The following is a 14,058-nucleotide window of genomic DNA, read 5'->3' as shown; positions in this document are numbered from 1 at the left end:
CACAAGGAAAATATGAGCCCAAGAGAAAGAAAGGGCCACATAAACCAGAGACTGCATCAGCCTCAGACCAGAAGAACTAGATCGTGCTCAGCTACCAGCAATGACTTCCCTGACAAGGAACACAATTGAGAATCCCTGATGGGGCAGGAGAAAAGTGGGTTGCAGACCTCAAACTCCAGTAAAAAGACCAGACTTAATGGTCTGACTGACTGGAGGAAACCCAGAGGTCATGGTCCCTGGACACTCTGCTAGCCCAAAACTAAAACCATTCCTGAAGCCAACTCTTCGGACAAAGATTAGAGTGGACTATAAGACACATGATACTGGTGAGGAGCGTGCCTCTTAGCTCAAGTAGACACATGAGACTATGTGGGCAGCTCCTGTCTGGAAGCAAGATGATGAGGGACAGGAGCTGGTTGAATGGACACAGGAAATACAAGGTGGAGAGGAGCGTGCTATAACATTGTAGGGAGAGCAACTAGGGTCATATAACAACATGTATAAGTTTTTGTATGAAAAAGTGACTTGAATTATAGACTTTCACTAAAAAAAAAAAAAAAAAAACCTATGGTTAAAAAAAAAATACCATTCAAATTTGGACCAGGATTGCATTGTATCTATAGATCACTTTGGGTGGAATTGACATTTTCGCAATGTTGAGTCTACCTATCCATGAGCAAGTTATGTTTTTCCACTTATGTAGATCTCTTTTGGTTTCTTGCAGTAGTGTCTTGTAGTTTTCTTTGTATAGGTCTTTTACATCTCTGGTTAGGTTTATTCCTAAGTACTTTATCTTCTTGGGGGCTACTGTAAATGCTATTGATTTGGTGACTTCCTCTTCAAAGCTCTCTTTGTTGGTGTAGAGGAATACAACTGATTTTTGTATGTTTATCTTGTATCCTGACACTCTACTGAACTCTTCTATTAGTTCCAGTAGTTTTCTTGTCACTTGTTTGGGCTTTTCTATGTATAAGATCATGTTATCTGCAAAGAGGAGTACTTCTTCCTTGCTGATTCAGATGCCCTTTATTTCTTTTTCTAGCCTAATTTCTCTGGCTAGGACCTCCAGCACAATGTTGAATAGGAGTAGTGATAAAGAGCATTCTTGTCTGGTTCCAGTTCTCAAGGGAAATGCTTTTAGGCTTTTGGCTTTGTATAAATGCCTGCCCTTGAGCGGTTTCTATTAACCTGGTATGGCCAGAAGTTTATGTTCAGGAAATGGTGCCTATGACAAGCACTGAAATTGCATCTCTGGCCGAACGTCTGACCCCTCTTTTAGATAACTGTACCATAATATCAGCTCAAAAATGCAAGTCAAGCTTGTTAATCTTTGAATTAACACATAACTGTGCTTGAGAAAGGACGTTGAACTGTACAGAATTAACAGAAATTGCTCAGTGGCATGTGATAGGTGCAATACCCTAGATACACCACATTTACAGGAAGTGCCCCTGTAACCATGGTCACCAAGAAAGTAGTCTGGGAGGAGAATGGCAAAACCAAGAAATGATGTAAACCAGGGGGTATAGTGTAAAGAAGTTGCTTCAAATTGTACATGTACAAATTATACAAATTGCTTCCTGAGGAACCATTACTAAAATGGACTGTGAAAGTGAATAATTTAGAGCCAGTGTCTTTAGTTTTGAATGCTGAAGAATGGAAGAATACATTTGGGTTGATGCAAGACCAACAACTCACTATGGAACAGTCACAAATGAGGATTCAAGATCCAGTTATGCAGCAGGTTAACCCAGAAGAGACAGCCAGCCTGCTGGACTGGATATAATTTGCAGTAGATTTGTTTACCCTGAGAAAGGAAACTGCCCCTCTCCCCCTCTAAATACCAAATGGAACACTCTAGAGGAAGCTGCTGATGTGCTTCTCATGCAACCCATGCTGGAATGGCTCTATGGTGATCAGTATATTCATCCAATGAGTATGCCCCTTACACAGGTCATGGTAGATACGGCAATCAAGAGAGCCCCCTCTATGTGGGCACCCCATGTAAACTTGCTGCTGCGACACAAAGCAACAACCTGAGAAGCCTTGTCAGATCTGTTGGCACAGCTTCCCCACATGGGTCTTACAGATGCAGGAAACACAAGAGTGATTCAGAGGGGAATGGAAAGAGACAATGAGGAAAGAACTTACCCCAGCAGGACAGAGATTTTTAGATGGCTACTAAGAAATGGGATGAATATAGTGGACACTGATGGAATTGAGGCAAAGGCTCTAATGCAGAACTACAGGAGTCTGGGCAGACCAACGGAAACTTCTGTTGGTCCCCCAACATTAAAACACAAAAAACAAACCCATTGCCGTCAAGTCAATTCTGACTCATAGCGACTTTAGAGGACAGAGTACAGCTGCCCCATAGAGTTTCCAAAGAGCGCCTGGTGGATTTGAGCTGCTGACCTTTTGGTTAGCAGCCATAGCACTCAACCACTATGCTACGAGGGTTTTCTCCCCCAACATTAAAGAGGCCTAAATAAGTCCATTCTATTCACTCTCTTTGGGAGGCATTTAACGATGGGAATTCCCACCTGGGACTGTTTGAAGCAGAGGCTCAGCTAGTCAGTCAAGATAAAGATTGATGAGGGGGCCAGGGTCTTCTGGTCCAGGCCCCAGCAGGGGACCCGAGGCCATATGCACATGTGTGGGTGAAATGGCCAGGCGGAGGGGAAGAGAATTTCTTGCAGCTTCTGGACATCTTTGATTTAAAGGGTTTCTCTTACCAAGGAGTCAAAAAAATAAATAAAAACTGATCAAAAACTGTTAACCTTGCCTGCAGGTTTGTTAACTTGTTTTCACCGCCCACCAAAAATAAAAACTGCTAAACTACATTGCATCACCCCCACCCAACCCCCCCACTGCACCCCACGCCTAAAGAGTGTACTGTTGTTCTCGTTGTTAGGTGTGGTAGAATCAATTCAGGCTCATAGGGACACTATGTACAACAGAACGAAACACTGCCAGGTCCTAAGACAGGGAGCAAAGGCCCTGAGATTAGAGGGTGACTGTTTAAGAAATAGTGAAGAGACTGCTGTGGTTAGAGGAAAACAAGTAAAAGAGAAACAGACTATACTATCAGAGAGGTAATAGGGGGTTGAGTGTGGAGCCTAGAGACTTAATAAGACAGAGAGCAGAGAAGCCCCCAAATCTGCAAACAAAATAACAAGAAATGGGCCAGAGCGCAGAAACAAAGCCATTTCCCAGAAAAATGGGGCTGGGTATCTAAAAATAGCCCACAAACTTCTTTAAAGGTGCCTTTCAGAAGCAGTTGGAGAAAACCAGGCCCTGGGACACACACAGAACATCCACCTGTGACTGCTGTGTGACCTTCCACCAGGGGCAGTGAGGGACTACAGCCCCAGCCAGGGAATCGAACCTGGGGAGTGAGAGAATGCACAGGCGCAACACCCCATAACAAGTCCTGCTACAAATCCCAGAGGCCTCCAGGACAGGAGCCATCTTGGAAAGCTACTGCGTGTGCACCTTAGTTAACATATCCCCACCTGTGTCTGTGAATAAACATGAATCTTTTCCTGCCCAAGAACTTTTAAAAACTCAGGCCTGTCTTTTGTTCTGTGAGATGAGGGTAAGCATTGTTCTAGGCCCTCCTTGTTTTCGCTCGCAAGCCTCTTCAATAAAGCTTTGCTCGTGTAGAAAACTGTGTGCCTTACCTGCTCATTCTTGACCAGTGAGAGACAAGAACCTTATTCTGGTAACAAAAACACCACAAAGTTTACTAAAGAAAAAAAAAAAACCCATTGCCATCGAGTAGATTCCAACTCATAGCGACCCTATAAGGCAGAGTAGAACTGCCCCATAAGGTTTCCAAGGAGCGCCTGGTGGAGTCAAACTGCTGGCCTTTTGGTTAGCAGCCATAGCACTTATCCACTATGCCACCAGGGTTTCCGTAAAGCAAAAAGAAAGGTTTTATGCAGCATCTGTTCAAAGAAGCAAAAGTAGAATACCTACAAGCATGCTGCCAGAGCCATGTTACAGTAACATTACAGAGTCATCAGTATTTGTATATCATCAGTATATATTAACATTACAAATGGGCAGAGCCATTGAAAAGTTTCATCTTTTCAGACTGGCTAAAAACTGCCAAATCACCTGGATTCTGAACATAGATGCAAAAATCCTCAACAAAATTCTAGCCAATAGAATTCAACAACATATCAAAAAAAATAATTCACCATGAGCGAGTGGGATTCATACCAGGTATGCAGGGATGGATCAACATTAGAAAAACAATTAATGTAATCCATCATATAAATAAAACAAAAGACAAGACCCACATGATCTTATTCATTGATGCAGAAAACACCCATTCATGATAAAAACTCTCAGCAAAATAAGAATAGAAGGAAAATTCCTCAACATAATAAAGGGCATTTAAACAGTCAACAGCCAACATCACCCTAAATGGAGAGAGCCTGAAAGCATTCCCCTTGAGATAGGGAACAAGACAAGGATGCCCTTTATCACCACTATTACACAACATTGTGCTGGAAGTCCTAGCCAGAGCAATTAGGTAGGTAAAGAAATAAAGGGCATCCAGATTGGCAAGGAAGAAATAAAAGTATCTCTATTTGCAGATGACATGATCTTATACACAGAAAACCCTAAGGAAACCTCAAGAATGCTACTGAAACTAATAGAAGAGTTCAGCAGAGTAACAGGATACAAGATAAACATACAAAAATCAGCTGGATTCCTCTACGCCAACAAAAAGAACATCGAAGAGGAAGTCACCAAATCAATGCCATTTACAATAGCCCCCAAGAAGATAAAATACTTAGGAATAAATCTTACCAGAGACGTAAAACACTTATACAAGGAAAACACCAGTACGCTTCTGCAAGAAACCAAAAGAGACTTACATAAGTGGAAAAACGTACCTTGCTCATGGATAGGAAGACTTAACATTATAAAAATGTCTATTCTACCAAAAGCGATCTATACATTTAATGCAAATCCCAATGACATTCTTTAATGAGATGGAGAAACAAATCACCAACTTCATATGGAAGGGAAAGAGGCCCCGGATAAATAAGGCATTACTGAAAAAGAAGAACAGAGTGAGAGGCCTTACTTTTCCTGATTTTAGAACCCATTATACCGCCACAGTAGTCAAAACAGCCTGGTACTGGTACGACAACAGATACATAGACCAGTGGAACAGAATTGAGAATCCAGACATTAATCCATCCACATATGAGCAGTTGATATTTGACAAAGGCCCTGAAACAGTTAAAAGGGGAAAAGACGGTCTTTTTAACAAATGGTACTGGTATAACTGGATATCCATCTGCAAAAAAATGAAACAACATCCATACCTCACTCCATGCACAAAAACGAGCTCGAAATGGATCAAAGACCTAAATATAAAATCTAAAATGATAAAGATCATGGAAGAAAAAATAGGGACAATGTCAGGAGCCCTAATACGTGGCATAAACAGTATACAAAACATTATTAAGAATGCAGAAGAAAAACTAGATAACTGAGCCCCCAAAACTCCAGTGCCGTCGAGTCGACTCCGACTCATAGCGACCCTATAGAACAGAGTATAACTGAGAGCTCCTAAAAATCAAACACCTATGCTCATCCAAAGACTTCACCAAAACAGTAAAAAGACTACCTACAAACTGGGAAAAAGTTTTTAGTTATGACATTTCCGATCAGCATCTCATCTCTAAAATCTACATGATACTGCAAAAACTCAACTACAAAAAGATAAATAACCAAATGGGCAAAATATATGAATAGACACTTCACTAATGAGACATTCAGGTAGCTAACAGATACTTGAGGAAACGTTCACGATCATTAGCCATAAGAGAAATGCAAAAGAAAACTACAATGAGATTTCATCTCACTTCAACAAGGCTGGCATTAATCCAAAAAACACAAAATAATAAAAGTTGGAGAGGTTGTGGAGAGATTGGAACACCTAGACACTGCTGGTGGGAATGTCAAATGGTACAACCACTTTGGAAATCGATTTGGCGCTTCCTTAAAAAGTTACAAATAGAACTACCATAAGATCCAGCAATCCCACTGCTAGGAATATATCCTAGAGAAATAAGAGCCTTTACGCAAACAGAAATATGCACACCCATGTTTATTGCAGCACTGTTTACAATAGCAAAAAGATGGAACCAACCAAGGTGCCCGACGACGGATGAATGGATAAATAAATTATGGTATATTCACACAATGGAATACTACGCATCGATAAAGAACAGTGAGGAATCTGTGAAACATTTCATAACATGGAGGTACCTGGAAGGCATTATGCTGAGTGGAATTAGTCAGTTGCAAAAGGACAAATATTGTATAAGACCACTATTGTAAGAACTTGATTAATAGTTTAAACTGAGAAGAAAACATTCTTTTGTGCTTATGAGAGGAGGGAGGGAGAGAGGGTGGGAGAGGGATATTCACTAATTAGTTGGTAGATAGGAACTACTTTAGGTGAACAGAAAGACAACACACAATATAGGGGAGGTCAGCACAACTGGACTAAACCAAAAGCAAAGGAGTTTCCTGAATAAACTGAATGCTTTGGAGGCCCGTGTAGCAGGGGCAGGGGTAAGGGGACCATCATTTCAGGGGTCATCTAAGTTAATTGGCATAATAAAATCTATTAAGAAAACATTCTGCATCCCACTTTGAAGAGTGGCAGAAGGGGTCTTCAATGATAGCAAGCTGCCATCTAAGATGCATCAGGTGGTCTCGACCCATCTGGATCAAAGGAGAATGAAGAACACCAAGGACACAAGGTAATTATGAGCCCAAGAGACAGAAAGGGTCACATGAACCAGCGACTACATCATCCTGAGACCAGAAGAACTAGATGATGCCTGGCTACAACCGATGACTGCCCTGACAGGGAACACAATAGAGAATCCTTGAAGGAGCAAGAGAGCAGTGGGATGCAGATCCCAAATTCTCATAAAAAGACCAGACTTAATGGTCTGACTGAGTCTAGAAGGACCCTGGTGGTCATGGCCCCCAAACCTTCTGTTGGCCCAGGACAGGAGCCATTCCTGAAACCAACTCTTCAGACATGGATGGGACTGGACAATGGGTTGGAGAGGGATGCTGGTGAGGAGTGAGCTTCTTGGATCAGGTGGACACTTGAGACTATGTTGGCAACTCCTGCGTGGAGGGGAGATGAGAGGGTGGAGGACGTTAGAAGCTGGCAAAATGGACACGAAAAGAGAAAGTGGAGGGAGAGAGCGGGCTGTCTCATTAGGGGGAGAGTAATTGGGATCATATAGCAAGGTGTATATAAGTTTTTATGTGAAAGACTGACTTGAGTTGTAAACCTCAGTTAAAGCACAAAAAAAATATAAAAACATAAGTGGAGCAGAATTAAAATGAAATAGAGAACAGAAAAACAATTGAAAGAATTAACAAGACCAAAAACTGGTTCTCTGAAAAAATTAACAGAATTGATAAACCGTTGGCCAGATGGACAAAAGAAAAACAGGAAAGGAAACAAATAAAGTGAATTAGAAATGAGATGGGTGATATCACAACAGACCGAACTGAAATTAAAAGAATCATATCAGATTAGTATAAAAAACTGTACTCTAACAAATTTGAAAATGTAGAAGAAATGCTTGAATTCCTAGAAACGCACTACCTTCGTAAACTAACACAAACAGAGGCAGAACAACTAAATAAACCCGTAACAAAAGAAGAGATTTAAACAGTAATTAAAAAACTCTCAACAACAAAAAAAAGACCTGGCCCTGACAGCTTCACTGGAGAATTCCACCAAACTTTCAGAGAAGAGTTAACACCACTACTACTAAAGATATTTCAGACCATAGGAAAGGATGGAATACTCCCAAACTCATTCTATGAAGTCACCATATCTCTCTGACCCCTGACAACACAAAAAAAGAAAATTACAGACTTAAATCTCTCATGAACTTAGATGCAAAAACCCTCAACAAAATTCTAGCCAATAGAATTCAATAACATGTCAAAAAAAAAAAAAAATCACCATGACCAAGTGGGATACATACCAGGTATGCAGGGATGGTTCGACATTAGAAAAACAATTAACGTACTCCATCATATAAATAAAACAAAAGACAAGACCCACATGATCTTATGTATTGATGCAGAAAAGGCATTTGACAAAGTTCAACACCCATTCATGATAAAAACTCTCAGCAAAATAAGAATAGAAGGAAAATCCCTCAACATAATAACAGACATTTATACAAAGCCAACGGCCACATCATCCTAAATGGAGAGAGTCTGAAAGCATTCCCCTTGACATCAGGAACTAGACAAGGGTGCCCTTTATCACCACTCTTATTCAACATTGTGCTGGAGGTCTTAGCCAGAGCAATTAGGCTAGATAAAGAAATAAATGACATCCATATTTGTAAGGGAGAAATAGAAGTATCTCTGTTTGCAGATGACATGATCTTATACACAGAAAACCCTAAGGAATCCTCATGAAAACTACTGAAACTAATAGAAGAGTTCAGTAGAGTATCAGGATACAAGACAAACAAATAAATCAGTTGTATTCGTCTACACCAGGAAAAAGAACATCGACGAGGATATCACCAAATCAATACCATTTACGGTAGCCCCCAAGAAGATAAAATACTTAAGAATAAATCATACCAGAGACATAAAAGATATACAAAGAAAACTACAGTACACTCCTGCGAGAAACCAAAAGAGACCTACATAAGTGGAAAAAAAACCTTGCTCATAGATACGAAGACTCAACATTATAAAAATGTGTATTCTATCAGAAGCAATCTACAGGTACAATGCAATTCCGATCCAAATTCCAAAGATTTTTTTTAATAAGATGGAGAAACAAATCATCAACTTCATATGAAAGGGAATGAGGCCCCGGATAAGTAAAAAAAGCACTACTGAAAAAGAACAAAGTGGAAGGCCTCACACTACTTGATTTTAGAACCTGTTATACCACCACAGCAGTCAAAAGAGCCTGGTACTGGTGCAACAACAGATACAGAGACCAATGGAACAGAATTGAGAATCCAGACATAAATCCATCCACATATGAGGAGTTGATATTTGACAAAGGCCCAAAGTCCATTAAATGGGGAAAAGACAGTCCCTTTAACAAATGGTGCTGGCATAACTGGATATCCATCTGCAAAGAAATGAAACAAGACCCATACCTCACACCACGCACAAAAAAGAACTCAAAATAGATCAAAGACCTAAATATAACATTTAAAATGATAAAGATCATTGATGTAAAAATAGGGACGAGGCTAGGAGTCCTAACACATGGCATAAACAGTATACAAAACATTACTAGCAACGCACAAACACCAGGACGGAGTAGAACTTCCCCATAGTGTTTCCAAGTAGTGCCTGGCAGATTTGAACTGCCAACCCTTTGGTTAGCAGCTGTAGCAACTAACCACTATGCCACCAGGGTTTCCAGAGATAGCTGGGAGCTCCTAAAAATCAAACACCTACGCTCATCCAAAGACTTCACCAAAAGAGTAAAAAGATTACCTACAGATTGGGAAAAAGTTTTTAGCTACGACATTTCCAATCAGCATCTGACCTTTAAAATCTACATGATACTCCAAAAACTCAACCACAAAAAGATGAATAACCCAATTAAAAAATGGGCAAAGGATATGAACAGGCACTTCACTAAAGAAGACTCAGGTAGCTAACAGATAAATGAGGAAATGGTCACAATCATTAGCCATTAACCCAGTGCCGTCGAGTCAATTCTGACTCATTAACCATTAGAGAAATTAGCCATTAGAGAAATGCAAATCAAAACTACAACGAGATTCCATCCCACTCCAACAATGCTGACATTAATCCAAAAAAAAAAAACACTAAATAATAAATGTTGGAGAGGTTGTAGAGAGACTGGAACACTTATACACTGGTGGTAGGAATGTAACATTGTACTATCACTTCGGAAATCAATTTGGCACTTCCTTAAAAAGCAGGAAATAGAACTATCATAGGATCTAGCAATCTCATTCCTTGGAATATATCATAGAGAAATAAGAGCCTTTAAGCAAACAGGTATATGTACACCCATGTTAATTGCAGAACTGTTTACAATAGCAAAAACAGGGAAGCAACCAAGGTGCCCATCAACAGATGAATGGATAAATAAATTATGGTATACTCACACAATGGAATACTCTGCACTCATAAAGAACAATGATGAATGCATGAAGCATTTCATACCATGGAATCTGGAAGGCATTATGCTGAATGAAATTAGTCAGTTGCAAAAGGACAAATATTGTATGAGACCACTACTATAAGAACTCAAGAAATAGTTTAAACAGAGAAGAAAATATTTTTTGATGGTTATGAGAGTGGGGAGCGAGGGAGGTAGGGAGGGGGCATTCATTAATTAGATACTAGACAAGAACTATTTTAGGTGGAGGGAAAGACAACACACAATATAGGAGAGGCCAGCACAACTAGGCCAAGCCAAAAGCAAACAAGTTTCTTGAATAAACCGAATGCTTCAAAGGCCAGTGTTGCAGGGACGGGGCTTGGGGATCATGGTTTCAGGGGACATCTAAGTCAATTGGCAGAATAAAATCTATTAAGAAAACATTCTGCATCCCACTTTGGAGAGTGGCATCTGGGGTATTAAACCCTAGCAAGTGGCCATCTAAGATGTATCAATTGATCTCAACACACCTGGCACAACGGAGAATGAAGAACACCAAAGACACAAGGTAATTATGAGCCCAGAGACAGAAAAAAACAACCAAAACCAAACCCAGTGCCGTCGAGATTCCGACTCCTAGCAACCCCATGGGATAGAGTAGAACTGCCCCATAGAGTTTCCAAGGAGGGCCTGGCGGATTCAAACTGCCGACCCTTTGGTTAGCAGCCATGGCACTTAACCACTACGGCACCAGGGTTTTCCAGAGACAGAAAGGGCCACATAAATCAGAGACTACATGAGCATAAGACCAGAAGAACTAGATGATGCCTGGCTACAACCAATGTTTGCCCTGACAGGGAACACAACAGAGAATCCCTGAAGGAGCAGGAGAGCAGTGGGGTGCAGACCCCAAATTCTCATAAAAAGACCAGGCTTAATGGTCTGAATGAGACTAGAAGAACCCTGGAGGTCATGGTCCCCAGACCTTCTGTTAGCCCAAGACATGAACTATTCCCAAAGCCAACTCTTCAGACGGGGATTGAACTGGACTGTAAGACAGAAAATGATACTGGTGAGGAGTGAGCTTTTTGGATCAAGTAGCCACATGAGACTATGTGGACATCTCGTGTCTTGAAGGGAAATGAGAAGGCAGAGGGAAAGAGAAGCTGGCTGAATGGACACGGAAATATAGGGTGGAGTAAAGGAATGTGCTGTCTCTTTAGGGGGAGAGCAAGTAGGAGTATGCAGCAAGGTGTATATAAATTTTTGTATGAGAGACTGACTTGATTTGTAAACTTTCACGTAAAGCACAATAAAAAACAAAAAAAAAGATTAAAAAATGTATAATGCAAATAGCTAGAAAGTTATTGGTATGTATTTTGTTAGTCACTTAAATTAAAATTCACAAATTAAGCTACTTCTTCTTTATGAAACACGTACTCAGAAACTTGGAAATCTGTGGATCATTTGTAAGAGAAATCTTACTTTTACTAAGATATATTGCCAAGTGAATGCAGAGAGAGATGTGTTACCACTCAGATTGTCTCAAAATTCCAAAGAGCCGTAAGACTGCTAGGATGAGGATTCGACCCAGTGGCATCAGCCACTCCGTGGGTACTACATCTGTCTAGTCTGATGAAGCCGCACACACACAAGCACACCGGACACTTACAAAGTGTTGGCAAATGAAAACTGTTTATTATTTACAAAAATCAGCTTACTTTCATTTATAGATAACATTGACCTATAACATTGACGGAGGTCTAAAGGGGGTTTCTACATGGAGCTTCCTGTCCCCAGAAATGCTTGGTCCTCCCACATGCATCATCAGTCCAGAAGCTCCAAGGAATTTCTGTGTCCCAGGCCTTTACTGGCTTGTCCATGGTCAATGATCATGGCCTCATTGCACACACATGGTCAATGGAATCAACCAGTATGCAGGATTGGTTGCATTATGTCCCCCCTTTCTTTCTGAAGTTAATTCTAGGTGTGCTCATTGGGGCACCCACCACATTTACATATAAAAGCACTTCAATACCTGGCAGAGTCTAAGTGTTATTTTCAGGAAACCACAGACAAAGGCCAAACCAAGTTACTTGTCTTGCAAGACAAGACTTCCAACGACTGCTATGAATTCATGGAGAAGAGAAGGAATCCGAAAAAGGGGACTTGGGAGCCAAGGGATGAAACTGGTCCTCAGATAACGGGATGATCAGTTGTTCTGTACGTGCTGATAGGCAAAATAGGAATAACCATCAGATTCCACAACAGGATGGCAGTGTAAGCAGGGAAAAGATAACCAAAGTGGAGAAAGGTATAAATCAAACATAATACATATAACAATGCGTATGGTTGAGTGTTGTCCCAAACAGGAACAGAAAGCCGAGTTGCAGAAGGGAAGCTCAGGGAAGACAGCATTAAAATGTCCAGAAAACAAAACTTTTTCCAGAATGAATAGTGAGGTTTTGTTTGTGCACGTGCATGTGTGTGTGTTAATCACAGGTATTTAGCTCCCTGAAGTGATACGGTCCCTGATCAATGGCACTTGTTCTTGAGGCTCCACAACTTTCTGGGTCAAAAGTTAAGTGGATTCAAATGGATGTTTTTTTTTATGTTGCAGACAAAATATGGTTTCTTCTTCTTGTATTAATTCTAAGGACCAAATCTTACAGACTAAAATGGCTAGAGCAGTTTAAAGAAGGACGAGGAAAAACATCGGAAAGTATTCGTGAAAGAGTGGGGTTTAAGTGGGGCATTAAGGGAAGCTAGCATAGGATATTGAAAGGTGGAGGAAGGCAGGGAAATATAAAGTAGAGAAAAATCATAGAAGTGGCGATTCACATATAGGAATAGTATATTTTGATAAAATTTTTTTTTTTTATGGAGTGCCCACTGGAGAGCGATGAGAAACGATACAGGATAGGTAAGTTGAGGCTGGGTTCTAGAAGATTGTGAAAGTCAGGCGGTGGTGTTTGGACTTGATATCTCAGGTAAGGTTGGTAAAATTCTTTGCTGTAACTCCCTATGGCAGACATCAACACGATCTCAGCATTTTTTTCCTGCTGAGCCTGGATTAAAAAAAAAATATATAGAATTCTCCAAGTAACTCTTCAGGTAGCCATTATCAACTGATTAAAAAGGGCACTCAATATGAAACTTATTGCAAACCCAGGAGTAGGGAAAAGGAGCAAATGCAGGTTTTTTCAGATCGGAAAGGTCATGATGAAAACAGTGTTTATTTAAGAAACATTAATATTTTAGGATTATATATAAAAAAAATAAGCTGAGCAAAACCATCTGTGTCTTTTTGTTCTGGTTGTCCTCAGTTCCTTGTTAGTGGCGCTGTCCACAGTGAAGCATGCAGTATGGCAGCTTGTAAAGGAGAGTCTCCTTGCAAGATGGGCATTACAATCTTATGTATCATATACTGTCTTAGTTATCGAGTGCTGCAGTAACAAAAAATACCATATGTGGGTGGCTTCACATAATGTTCTTAGGTACCATTGACAGAAGTCCAAAGTATGTGACTCGAAGTCTCAGCATCCTCTTTTCTAAGGAGCATTCTGGTTGCCCTTCTTCCAAAACAGATTTGTTTGTTCTTCTGACAGTCCATGGTATATTCAGTATTCTTCGCAGACACCATAATTCAAATGTATCAATTTTTCTTTGGTCTTCCTTATTCATTGTCCAGCTTTTGTATGCATACTGTGGCTTCGGTCAAGCTCACCTTAGTCCTCAAGGTGATGTCTTTGATTTTCAACACTTTAGAAGGTCTTTGCGACAAATATGCCAAATGCAATATGTCACTTAATTTCTTGACTGCTGCTTCCATGGACATTGATTTGGCATAGACAAGTGAATGCTTCCAG

This window comes from Loxodonta africana, chromosome 14, assembly GCF_030014295.1.
Source record: "Loxodonta africana isolate mLoxAfr1 chromosome 14, mLoxAfr1.hap2, whole genome shotgun sequence".
Taxonomy (NCBI): Eukaryota; Metazoa; Chordata; class Mammalia; order Proboscidea; family Elephantidae; genus Loxodonta; species Loxodonta africana.
The sequence above is the reverse complement of the archived record's forward strand: the minus strand, read 5'-3'. Positions refer to the sequence as shown.